The following is a 12394-nucleotide window of genomic DNA, read 5'->3' as shown; positions in this document are numbered from 1 at the left end:
AGGCAGGCTACTAGCAAGACAACTAATAATGCAAAACACTTCTAAGGTAATTTCAGCAATTAAGAAGGGCAATAAGATGGTGACCTCATCCAAAGAGATAAACAGTGTGTTTCAACGTTTTTATGAAGATTTCTATACATCCTCCTGTTCAGCCCCATAGATATGGATACTTCTTTGTCTGGTGTAGAATTACCTAGATTATCAGATAGCCAGGTAGAGGACGTGGATTGTACTATAACAGAAGAGGAGCTTAGAGACACCATTTTATCTATGAAAACAGGGAAATCACCTGGTCTTGATGGCCTTCCTGTAGAATATTATAAAAAGTATATTGACATTCTTGTACCTGTATTGACAGTGTTTTACCAGGAGGCATTTAAAAATGGCTCCCTTCCAAGCACACCTTTAATGAGGCTTTGATATCACTGATTCCTAAAAAAGTTACAAATACTACAGAACCTGGGAATTGTAGAGCTATCTGCCTCCTTAATGTGGACTGTACGATTCTTACTAAGACCCTTGCGATATGCATAGAGAAGGCACTACCTAATATTATACACAGTGACCAAGTAGGATTTATTAAGAACAAGACCTCAACTGATAATATGAGGAGGTTCTCTTACATCTCATGTGGTTAAACCGCTCAAATATACAGTTCAAGTCGGAAGTTTACATAGACTTACGTTGGAGTCATTAAAACTAGTTTTTCAACCATTCCACAAATTTCTTGTAAACAAACTACAGTTTTGGCAAGTCGGTTAGGACATCTACTTTGTACATGACACAAGTAATTTTTCCAACAATTGTTTACAGACAGATTATTTCACTTATAATTCACTGTATCACAATTCCAGTGGGTCAGAAGTTTACATACAGTCAACTAAGTGTGCCTTTAAACAGCTTGGAAAATTCCAGAAAATAATGTAATGGCTTTAGAAGATTCTGATAGGCTAATTGACATCATTTGAGTCAATTGGAGGTGTACCTGTGGATGTGTTTCAAGGCCTATCTTCCAACTCAGTGCCTCTTTGCTTGACATCATGGGAAAATCAAAAGAAATCAGCCAAGACATCAGAAAAAAATGTAGACCTCCAACAATTCTGGTTCATCCTTGGGAGCAATTTCCAAACGCCTGAAGGTACCACATTCATCTGTACAAACAATAGTACGCAAGTATAAACACCATGGGACCACACAGCCGTCATACCGCTCAGGAAGGAGAAGCATTCTTTCTCCTAGAGATGAACGTACTTTGGTGTGAAAAGTGCAAATCAATCCCAGAACAACAGCAAAGGACCTTGTGAAGATGCTGGAGGAAACAGGTACAAAAGTATCTATATCCACAGTAAAACGAGAAAGACCGCTCAGCAAGGAAGAACCACTGCTCCAAAACCACCAGAAAAAAACAAAAAGCCAGACTACGGTTTTGGAGAAATGTCCTCTGGTCTGATGAAACAAAAATAGAACTGTTTGGCCATAATCACCATCGTTATGTTTGGAGGAAAAAGGGGAGGCTTGCAAGCCGAAGAACACCATCCCAACCGTGAGGCACGGGGGTGGCAGCATCATGTTGTGGGGGTGCTTTGCTGCAGAAGGGACTGGTGCACTTCACAAAATAGATGGCATCATGAGGGGGGAAAATTATGTGGATATATTGAAACAACATCTCAAGACATCAGTCAGGAAGTTAAAGCTTGGTCGCAAATGAGTCTTCCAAATGGACAATGACCCCAAGCATACTTCCAAAGTTGTGGCAAAATGGCTTAAGGACAACAAAGTCAAGGTATTGGAGTGGCCATCACAAAGCCCTGACCTCAATTCTCCTTTGTGGGCAGAACTGAAAAAGCGTGTGCAAGCAAGGAGGCCTACAAACCTGACTCAGTTACATCAGCTCTGTCAGGAGGAATGGGCCAAAATTCACCCAACTTATCGTGGGAAGCTTGTGGAAGGCTACCCAAAACATTTCACCCAAGTTAAACAATTTAAAAGCAATGCTACCAAATACTAATTGAGTGTATGTAAACTTCTGACCCACTTGGAATGTGGAAATAAAATCTTAAATAAATCATTCTCTCTACTATTATTTTGACATCTCACATTCTTGAAATAAAGTGGTGATCCTAACTGACCTAAAACAGGGAATTTTTACTAGGATTAAATGTCAGGAATTGTGAAAAACTGAGTTTAAATGTATTTGGCTAAGGTGTATGTACACTTCCAACTCCAATTGTAGTAAAACAACAGAGAGTAAAACAACAGATGGTAACAATAGATTTTAAAACGACAGATAGTAAAACAACAGATAATAACAACATATAGTAACAACAGATAGTAAAACAACAGATAATAACAACATATAGTAACAACAGATAGTAAAACAACAGATAATAACAACATATAGTAACAACAGATAGTAAAACAACAGATAATAACAACATATAGTAACAACAGATAGTAAAACAACAGATAGTAACAACATATAGTAACAACAGATAGTAAAACAACAGATAATAACAACATATAGTAACAACAGATAGTAAAACAACAGATAGTAACAACATATAGTAACAACAGATAGTAAAACAACAGATAGTAACAACATATAGTAACAACAGATAGTAAAACAACAGATAGTAACAACATATAGTAACAACAGATAGTAAAACAACAGATAGTAACAACATATAGTAACAACAGATAGTAAAACAACAGATAGTAACAACATATAGTAACAACAGATAGTAAAACAACAGATAGTAACAACATATAGTAACAACAGATAGTAAAACAACAGATAGTAACAACAGATAGTAAAACAACAGATAGTAACACGCATAGTAAAAGAACAGATAGTAACAACAGCTAGTAAAAGAACAGATAGTAACAACAGCTAGTAAAACAACAGATAGTAAAACCTCAGTAACAATAGATTTTAAAACAGATAGTAACAATAGATTGTAAAACATCAGATAGTAAAACAACAGATTGTAACAATAGATTTTAAAACAACAGATAGTAACAATAGATTTTAAAACAACAGATAGTAACAATAGATAGTAAAACAACAGATTGTAACAATAGATAGTAAAACAACAGATAGTAAAACAACAGATTGTAACAATAGATTTTAAAACAACAGATTGTAACAATAGATTTTAAAACAGATAGTAACAATAGATTTTAAAACAACAGATAGTAACAATAGATAGTAAAACAACAGATAGTAACAATAGATTTTAAAACAACAGATAGTAACAATAGATAGTAAAACAACAGATAGTAACAATAGATAGTAAAACAACAGATTGTAACAATAGATTTTAAAACAACAGATAGTAAAACAACAGATTGTAACAATAGATTTTAAAACAACAGATAGTAAAACAACATATAGTTGTCACGTCCTGATCAGTAAAGAGGTTATTTGTTATTGTAGTTTGGTCAGGACGTGGCAGGGGGTGTTTGTTTAATGTGTTTCGGGGTTTGTTGGTTCAATGTTCTATGTTCTATGTTAGTCTATTTCTATGTCTGTGTCTAGTTTATCTATTTCTATGCATAGTTTATTGGTTTGACCTTCAATTGGAGGCAGCTGTTTCTCGTTGCCTCTAATTGAAGGTCCTATTTAGTAGGGGTGTTTTTCTATGGGTAGTTGTTCCATGTGTAGCTGTGTGCCTTACAGGACTGTTTCTCGGTTTTGTTTAAGTGTTGGTTTTGTTTTTTCTTTTTAATAAAGAAGATGAGTATACACATTCCCGCTGCGCCTTGGTCCCATCTTTACGACGAACGTGACAGAACTACCCACCACCAACGGACCAAGCAGCGGGCCCAGGAGCAGCAAGGATCCTGGGCCAGGGAGAGAAGGGAGTGGAGGACATCATGCACATGGGAGGAGGTAATGGCAGGGGACAAGACCCTGCCATGGAAACAGGTGGAGACAGCGAGGGAGGAACGGCGACAGTACGAAGAGCGTGCCCAACGACGGAAGCACGATAGGCACCCCCAATAAAAAAAATTGGGGGGGCACACGGGTAGTTTGGCTGGGCCAAGGGTGAGCCCTAAGCCAACTCCCCGTGCTTATTATGGGGAGCAGCGGATCAGAAGAGCGCCGGTCTATGCGGAAGTGCGCACGATCTCGCCCATGCGCACGCACAGTCCGGTGCGAGCAATTCTAAAATCACTGTGAAGGAAATATTTATTAAAGTGTATTAATAAATTATGTATTTACTTTCTTACTTTTGAATCCTCTTGATCTCTTTGGAATCAAAAAAAAAAAACAGTTCATGTGAATTTAAGATGCTATTTTGATGTTACTATGATGTTTAATTATGTCAGCCTGTATTAAGCTTGCCTTGTTACCGCTGGGCAATCTTGACTTGTCAAATAAAAAGTGTTGAGGATATCACTGTTTTCAGAACAGAATAATTTCCTTCAAAAGAATGAGCTTCTCACCAATTTAACTGAAAACTCTGTTACTGCATGAAAGTGGTTGCTGCTGTTGTCATGACAACCGAGGTAAACAAAAAAGGGTTCTCCCTATTTTCAACTGTTACAATATATCAAGCAAGCAAACGTGTCCTCTCAAACTGCTAGCTACATCACCCTGTAACCTCCATGTGTGCCCTTGCCAAGCATTAGTCTTGTAAGTAGAAGAAACAGTTAGATTGTTACTGTTTATTTATTGATTGGTTCTGTAATTAACTGATGTTTATATCTATTAAGCTATTTCTGCAAGCCTCCAACCTAGTTGTTGTCTAGTCACTGTAGCTAGCTAGTCACCGTCTTCTCTGATTAACGTTTCATCCATGTTGCATTGTTATTATTTAAAGCAAAACATTTTTTTCGCTGTCACATTTTCAAAGTTAACAAATTTGACCAGTAAAGAATTTCTGCCTATGCCACTGGTTCAGTGTGTAGGCTACAACGCGTTAAGCTATGCATGACCAGAACACTTTATGTCCTGGTATTATAGTCCCTTGAAATGAGTTTCCAGATAAGGGTTTCATCTACAATAATCAGGGTTGCTGGGAAAACATTGTTTGGGCCCTTTGCTCCACTAAGAGACAACAGGAATGAGTCAAGTAACTAAATTAAAGGGTCTTTGTTTCCAGCAATGTTTGCCCGCAGAAGAAGATCAGAAGAAGAGCCGTTCCAGTGCTCTCTCTGCCTGGATGTATTTAGTGATCCAGTCACCACCAGTTGTGGACACAATTTCTGCATGGCCTGTCTCAATGAATACTGGGATAGCAGACACCAGTATCAGTGTCCACTATGCCAGGAGAGATTCCCCAGAAGACTTAACCTAGTTGTCAACACAGCATTCAGAGATGTTGTTGATAGATTTAAAGCAAGAAGAACAGCCCCTGCCCTTTACCCTGGAATTGTTTGGATCACGGTCCTGATCTTGGTCATGATCTTTGTCCTGATTTTGGTGTTTGTGGACCTGGGTCAGCTCTCACTGCATCTCCTACAGGTCAGTGTCCATCTCTCTGGTAAATAAATAAGTGAAATTCCATGACTAAGGGCTGGATTCAATCCGTATCACTGAAGTGTCTTGGAAGATTCGTGTTGTAGCTAGATTGACATTTAAAGGCAATGTTCCGGCGTTCGGTAAACGCTGCACATGTCGGCTCAATTGGAAATTAAATACATTTCAACGCAGATCTTCCGTGATACTTCCGAAATATGGATTAAATCCATCCCCCTGCTTTTTCCTCTGTCCTGCTGCAGGATCTCCGATCCAAGGACAGGTCTGAGAAGGACTGGTGGTGGAGACAGTGAGAGGAACTTCAGAATGGACTGGGCTATACTTGGTAGTTTTTTTTAATATATATACAGTTTAAGTCTGAAGTTTACATACACCTTAGCCAAATACATTTAAACTCAGTTTTTCACAATTCCTGACATTTAATCCAAGTAAAAATTCCCTGTCTTAGGTCAGTTAGGATCACCACATTATTTTAACAATGTGAAATGTCAAAATAATAGTAGAGAGAATGATTTATTTCAGCTTTTATTTCTTTCATCACATTCCCAGTGGGTCAGAAGTTTACATACACTCGATTAGTATTTGGTAGCATTGCCTTTAAATTGTTTAACTTGGGTCAAACGTTTTGGGTAGCCTTCCACAAACTTCCCACAATAAGTTGGGTGAATATTGGCCCAGTTCTTCTGACAGAGCTGGTGTAACTGAGTCAGGTTTGAAGGCCTCCTTGCTCGCACACGCTTTTTCAGTTCTGCCCACATATTTTCTATAATGTTGAGGTCAGGGCTTTGCGATGGCCACTCCAATACCTTGACTTTGTTGTCCTTAAGCCATTTTGCCACAACTTTGGAAGTATGCTTGGGGTCAATGTCCATTTGGAAGACCCATTTGCGACCAAGCTTTAACTTCCTGACTGATGTCTTGAGATGTTGCTTACATATATCCACGTAATTTTCCTGCCTCGTGATGCCATCTATTTTGTGAAGTGCACCTGTCCCTTCTGCAGCAAAGCACCCCCACAACATGATGTTGCCACCCCCGTCCTTCACGGTTGGGATGGTGTTCTTCGGCTTGCAAGCCTCACCCTTTTTCCTCCAAGCATAACGATGGTGATTATGGCCAAACAATTCTATTTTTGTTTCATCAGACCAGAGGACATTTCTCCAAAAAGTACGATCTTTGTCCCCATGTGCAGTTTGCAAACCGTAGTCTGGCTTTTGTATGGCTGTTTTGGAGCAGTGGCTTCTTCCTTGCTGAGCGGCCTTTCAGGTTGTCGATATAGGACTCGTTTTACTGTGGATATAGAGTCGTACTGATTCTTAAGACAGACAAACAAATAATTAGAAATTTACACAAACAACAAAAGGAAAGCATTATGAATTAGGGGGTAAAAAAAAATAAGAAAGAGTTTCAAGTAAAATGTAGAAACAAAATGAGTGGCTGATAGGCAGAGAATTATTGGGATGAGTCAATGAGCGGAATGTCCAGAAGATACTCTTTAATTCCAGAAGATATTTTTTCAATTTGAATGTTGAAGTTGTTGCAGTGCTTACGGTGGTCCGGGAGACTGTTGCAGTGCTTACGGTGGTCCGGGAGACTGTTGCAGTGCTTAGGGTTGTCCGGGAGACTGTTCCAGTGCTTAGGGTTGTCCGGGAGACTGTTCCAGTGCTTACGGTGGTCCGGGAGACTGTTGCAGTGCTTAGGGTTGTCCGGGAGACTGTTCCAGTGCTTAGGGTGGTCCGGGATACTGTTCCAGTGCTTAGGGTTGTCCGGGAGACTGTTCCAGTGCTTACGGTGGTCCGGGAGACTGTTCCAGTGCTTAGGGTTGTCCGGGAGACTGTTCCAGTGCTTAGGGTTGTCCGGGAGACTGTTCCAGTGCTTAGGGTGGTCCGGGAGACTGTTCCAGTGCTTAGGGTTGTCCGGGAGACTGTTGCAGTGCTTACGGTGGTCCTGGAGACTGTTCCAGTGCTTAGGGTTGTCCGGGAGACTGTTCCAGTGCTTAGGGTTGTCCGGGAGACTGTTCCAGTGCTTAGGGTTGTCCGGGAGACTGTTCCAGTGCTTACGGTGGTCCAGGAGACTGTTGCAGTGCTTATGGTGGTTCTGGAGACTGTTGCAGTGCTTAGGGTTGTCCGGGAGACTGTTCCAGTGCTTAGGGTGGTCCGGGAGACTGTTCCAGTGCTTAGGGTTGTCCGGGAGACTGTTCCAGTGCTTACGGTGGTCCGGGAGACTGTTCCAGTGCTTACGGTGGTCCGGGAGACTGTTCCAGTGCTTACTGTGGTCCGGGAGACTGTTCCAGTGCTTACGGTGGTCCGGGAGACTGTTCCAGTGCTTAGGGTTGTCCAGGAGACTGTTCCAGTGCTTATGGTTGTCCAGGAGACTGTTGCAGTGCTTAGGGTGGTCCAGGAGACTGTTGCAGTGCTTACGGTGGTCCAGGAGACTGTTCCAGTGCTTATGGTTGTCCAGGAGACTGTTGCAGTGCTTACGGTGGTCCAGGAGACTGTTGCAGTGCTTACGGTGGTCTGGGAGACTGTTCCAGAAAAATTGACCTCTGTAAGAGATGGAAAATGTACCTAAAAATGAAAATGTACTTTGTGCGGGAAAAAGGGGTGTGGAGATCTGTGGCAGATCTTGTATAGTAGGCTAATTATGAACCTGATTATTGAGTTTGAATAGTGATTGAAAAGAAACCGGGACTATAAACATTTTGAATTGGTATACAAACAGACTTGAAGTTGGTTGATTTCATATATATTGAGGATTTAAAGGTGATGAAAGAGAGCAGAGGAACTGGCACGACTGTCTGAATGAGTTTCCATCCAGTTTGTCTGTTAATGGATCAATAAAATATATTTTTTATTTAAGGGGCAAGCCACAGTTGAAGCAATAACAAAGCGTACTTTCAGTAAAAAACTGAGGGATGGGGCTGGAGAAATGTAACCACTCTCAAATTCATAGACAGAGCTATGGATGCAAGGACTGACCATCCATGATATCAAAATTGAAGTTTTGACCATGTTTGTTTACATTTACTTTGTTTACAAACATTGGAGTAAACCAATCTCAATCTCTATTTATGGTTCTGATGGGGTACGACAGTTGAACCAAGCTCATGAGGCATTTCTAAGTTATATTCTTCCAGAATCAGTGGGTATATATCAATCATTTATAAGTAAAACACTGAATGTAGCAACCACAGATTGCCGCTTTAAAGCTAAAATGTGCTATATGTATTGCAGTTAAATAGTGATTTCAATGGAACAGTAGATAGTAATAAGACAATTAGGTGGGTGCTTACATAGGTCCTATTTTACATATGTACAATTGCATGTGTGAATTTGAAATGACGTTTTTTACATATCCCACTCCCCTTGAGATACACTGGGAGAGTGGGGTCAGAGCCAGGACCCATTGATTCTTGAAGAATATCACCTTTAAATACATCATGAGCTTAACACAACCGTCTTACCCCGTCATAATTGTTATTTTAACAATTGTCTTTGTAAACAAACAATGCTTCAAAATATATTTAACACTATCATGTTGATCTAATGCACTGTCAGTCCTTGCATCCATAGCTCCATGTAATATAGGTTACATTTAGGTCAACCTGCATCCACTGCATACCTTGTGTTGTGTAGTGCCTGCTTTCATGTCAAAAGCTAGGAGTGACTTTAGAGTTTCTTCTCTCTCTCTCTCTCTCTCTCTCTCTCTCTCTCTCTCTCTCTCTCTCTCTCTCTCTCTCTCTCTCTCTCTCTCTCTCTCTCTCTCTCTCTCTCTCTCTCTCTCTCTCTCTCTCTCTCTCGCAGCATGCTTTCATGTGAGAAGTTGATAACGGCTTGATAATCTTGGAACCCTGAACCAAATCTCTGTCCTTCTAGAACGAAACTCAGAACTCTCCCCAGGATGACAGTGTCAGAATGGAATGCAGAAGAATGCAGAGTTAATCATCACCTCAAACATTCTGCACAAACCAGTTATTCAACATTCCTCGCCAAAGACCTTCCACATTGAAATAAAAAAAGCACAGCATATTTGTCATAGCTATTGAAATCAATTTCCTTGTGGAGTAATTCTCCATACCCAAGTTTCATACCAGGGCGGCAGGTAGTCTAGTGGTTAAGAGCATTGGGCTGGTAAACGGAAGGTCGTTGGTTTGAATCCCCCGAGCCGACTAGGTGAAAAATTTGTCAATGTGCCCTTGAGCATGGCACTTAACCCTATTTGCTCCGGATAAGAGTGTCACGCTTGCCAGAGAAATATAATGTAAGGTTTAACTGAAGATGGGTTTTGAATAATTCAGTGCTATGCTCAACGTTTTAGATCAGCTTTTAGATCAGCTTTTCACAACACAACGCTTTTCACTGTACGTGCACACCATACACACCACAGTACTAATCCATGAGCATGCCCTCCTTAAATCGACTGTTTAAACATTTATGAGCCGATAAGATCTAGTGTAAATCAAATCAAATTTTAGGCAATGTGAATAGTCTGGGTAGCCATTTGATTAGATGTTCAGGAGTCTTATGGCTTGGGGGTAGAAGCTGTTTAGAAGTCAGTTTAGGGAGCTGAGTATTGAGGGGAGTTCACCTCTGGCCAGGGCTCGTGTGCTTGTATATATAGTAAGCCTATAAAAAAAAATTATGTAGCCACAAACCATAGCATGAATTCATTGTATTTCATTGCTTCAAACCGTAGCTCTGAATGCAATAACTTTATTCACCAGTGTTACTGTAAGGACCGACGCCAGAGGCGAGAAGCAGATACGGGGAGTCAACATTTAATGAACAACAAACACGAAACAAGACAGGCACAGCGTCAGCACACGGTCAAAACAACGATATTCAACAATCAATGCAGCAGCGGGGAACAGAGCTGGGGAACTGACAAATATAGTGGAGGTAATAAACAGGTGATTGAGTCCAGGTGAGTCCAGTAATACACTGTTGCGCGTGACGGGGAAAGGCAGGTGTGCGTAATGATGGTGGCAGGAGTGCGCAATGCTGGGGAGCCTGACGCCTTCGAGCGCCAGGGAGGGGGAGCAGGAGCAGGCGTGACAGTTACAGCATAAATAGCTATATGGATCTAAACCATAGGGTGGAGCTGAGGAGTATTTCTGTCTGTAATAAAGACCTTTTGTGTGGAAAAACTCATTCTGATTGGCTGGACCTGGCTCCCAAGTGGGTGGGCCTATGCCCTCCCAGGCCCACCCATGGCTGCGCCCCTGCCCAGTCATGTGAAATCCATAGATTAGGGCCTTATGAATTTATTTCAATTAACTGATTTCCTTACATGAACTGTAACTCAGTAAAATCTTAGAAATTGTTGCATGTTGCGTTTATATTTTTGTTCAGTGTACAGTATATACCACCTGCCTGTGATTCCAAGGTCTTACAGTGTGTATTCCAGAGCCCCATGAAGTACCAGATCATCTACTGTCCATTACAACCTATACACCTCGATAATCACAATGTACCTACTGTACATATACAGCTACTGTATATCACCTTCCTGTATAACATATAACCACCATACACAGCAGATAGATGTAGACCTATAAGGTAAGTCTGTAAACTCGGGTTATTCAAAGGTCATACAGTGTGTATAGGTATATACTGCATAACATAACCATCATATACAGTAGATACATTTAGACCTATAAGATAACTCAGTGTGATTCCAAGGTCATACAGTGTTTATTCCAGAGGCCCAGTCAGAGGCAGATGGTGATGTGATGATTCAGGGGTTCTCAGAGCGAGGCCGAATCACGGCCTCCTGGGAAAACAGCATGTAGCTGCTCCACAGGCTACTACACTAACATGTCTAATTAACAGCTAACAAAAGTTGAGTTTGTATAATATTAGAATTGTAAAATAATGTACACCTTTCAATGAACAGCTTCTCTGTCGATGGCCTAGCTGGGCTGCACCTGTTCTGGGCCTTGTGAGCCTGGTGGTTTTCTGAACAGCTTTCTAATGGAGCCTTTAAACCAGCGGTCCCCAACCACCGGTACCGGTCTGCGGCACATTCCTTACAGACACATTCACTACCGGGCCGCACGGAAAGGATAATTATATATATATATATAGATTTTTTAAATCGGTAAAATAAAATAATAATTATATACAATTATAGGCTATTTGTGCAGTAATTATATTGAACTTGGTGCATTCTCCTTTTCTCACCACTCTAATATCTCTTTCACGTCCAACAACAGTTTACATGTTTTGAACTCGAGTAATGCGCGCGCGGCGAGTTCATCACGGTCTGCTACGTTAGCTGACGTGAATAAAAACAAACGTCGCTGGAGAGCTTCTTCAGAAGGGGTAAGGGAGATAAAAGGCCCAACAACGATGTCAATAAATCATATTTTCAATAGAAAATATGATGAGTCCTACCTAAAATAAGGCTTTATTGCGACAGGTGACTCGCATGCTCCAAGCCTCCTGTGCATAGTATGTGGAGATAGTGTCACGTCCTGACCATTGTAAGAAGTCATTTTTCTATAGTAGATGGGTCAGGGCGTGGCAGGGGGTGTTTGGTTGGTTGTCTAGGTTGCTATTTCTATGTTTTGGGTTCTAGGGTTACTATTTCTATGTCGGGTTTTGTTTGGGGTTGATCTCCAATTGGAGGCAGCTGCTTCTTGTTGCCTCTGATTGGAGATCATATTTATGTAGGGGGTTTTCCATTTGTATGCCGTGGGTTGTAATTTTGTGAGTAGTGTATGCCTGCTCTGCGTCACGGCTTTCTTGTTTTGTATTTCAATTTTATTGTATATTGCATTAGTTTCACGATTGAATAAAAGATGTGGAACTACGATCACGCTGCGTATTGGTCCGATCCTTCTGAAAGCCCTGACAGATAGGCTATCTAACGAGGCAATGAAGCCCTTAAAACTGCTTCGGCACATCA

The 12394-nt window shown here is 40.9% G+C and overlaps 1 long non-coding RNA gene across 2 annotated transcripts; it reads left to right on the top strand.

Annotated features, from left to right (window-relative positions):
* Nucleotides 1-4503: 4503 nt before the first annotated feature.
* Nucleotides 4504-10201, top strand: LOC123726112 (uncharacterized). 2 transcript variants are annotated; one of them, XR_006758427.1, is made up of 4 exons: nucleotides 4504-4639; nucleotides 5109-5470; nucleotides 5728-5810; nucleotides 9361-10201. It is a non-coding gene; the product is annotated as an uncharacterized lncRNA (long non-coding RNA). The 2 variants fall into 2 exon arrangements; XR_006758428.1 differs by having other exon boundaries at nucleotides 9289-10201.
* Nucleotides 10202-12394: the final 2193 nt, after the last annotated feature.

Source organism: Salmo salar, chromosome ssa13 (genome assembly GCF_905237065.1).
Source record: "Salmo salar chromosome ssa13, Ssal_v3.1, whole genome shotgun sequence".
Lineage (NCBI taxonomy): Eukaryota > Metazoa > Chordata > Actinopteri > Salmoniformes > Salmonidae > Salmo > Salmo salar.
The sequence above is the reverse complement of the archived record's forward strand: the minus strand, read 5'-3'. Positions and strand labels throughout refer to the sequence as shown.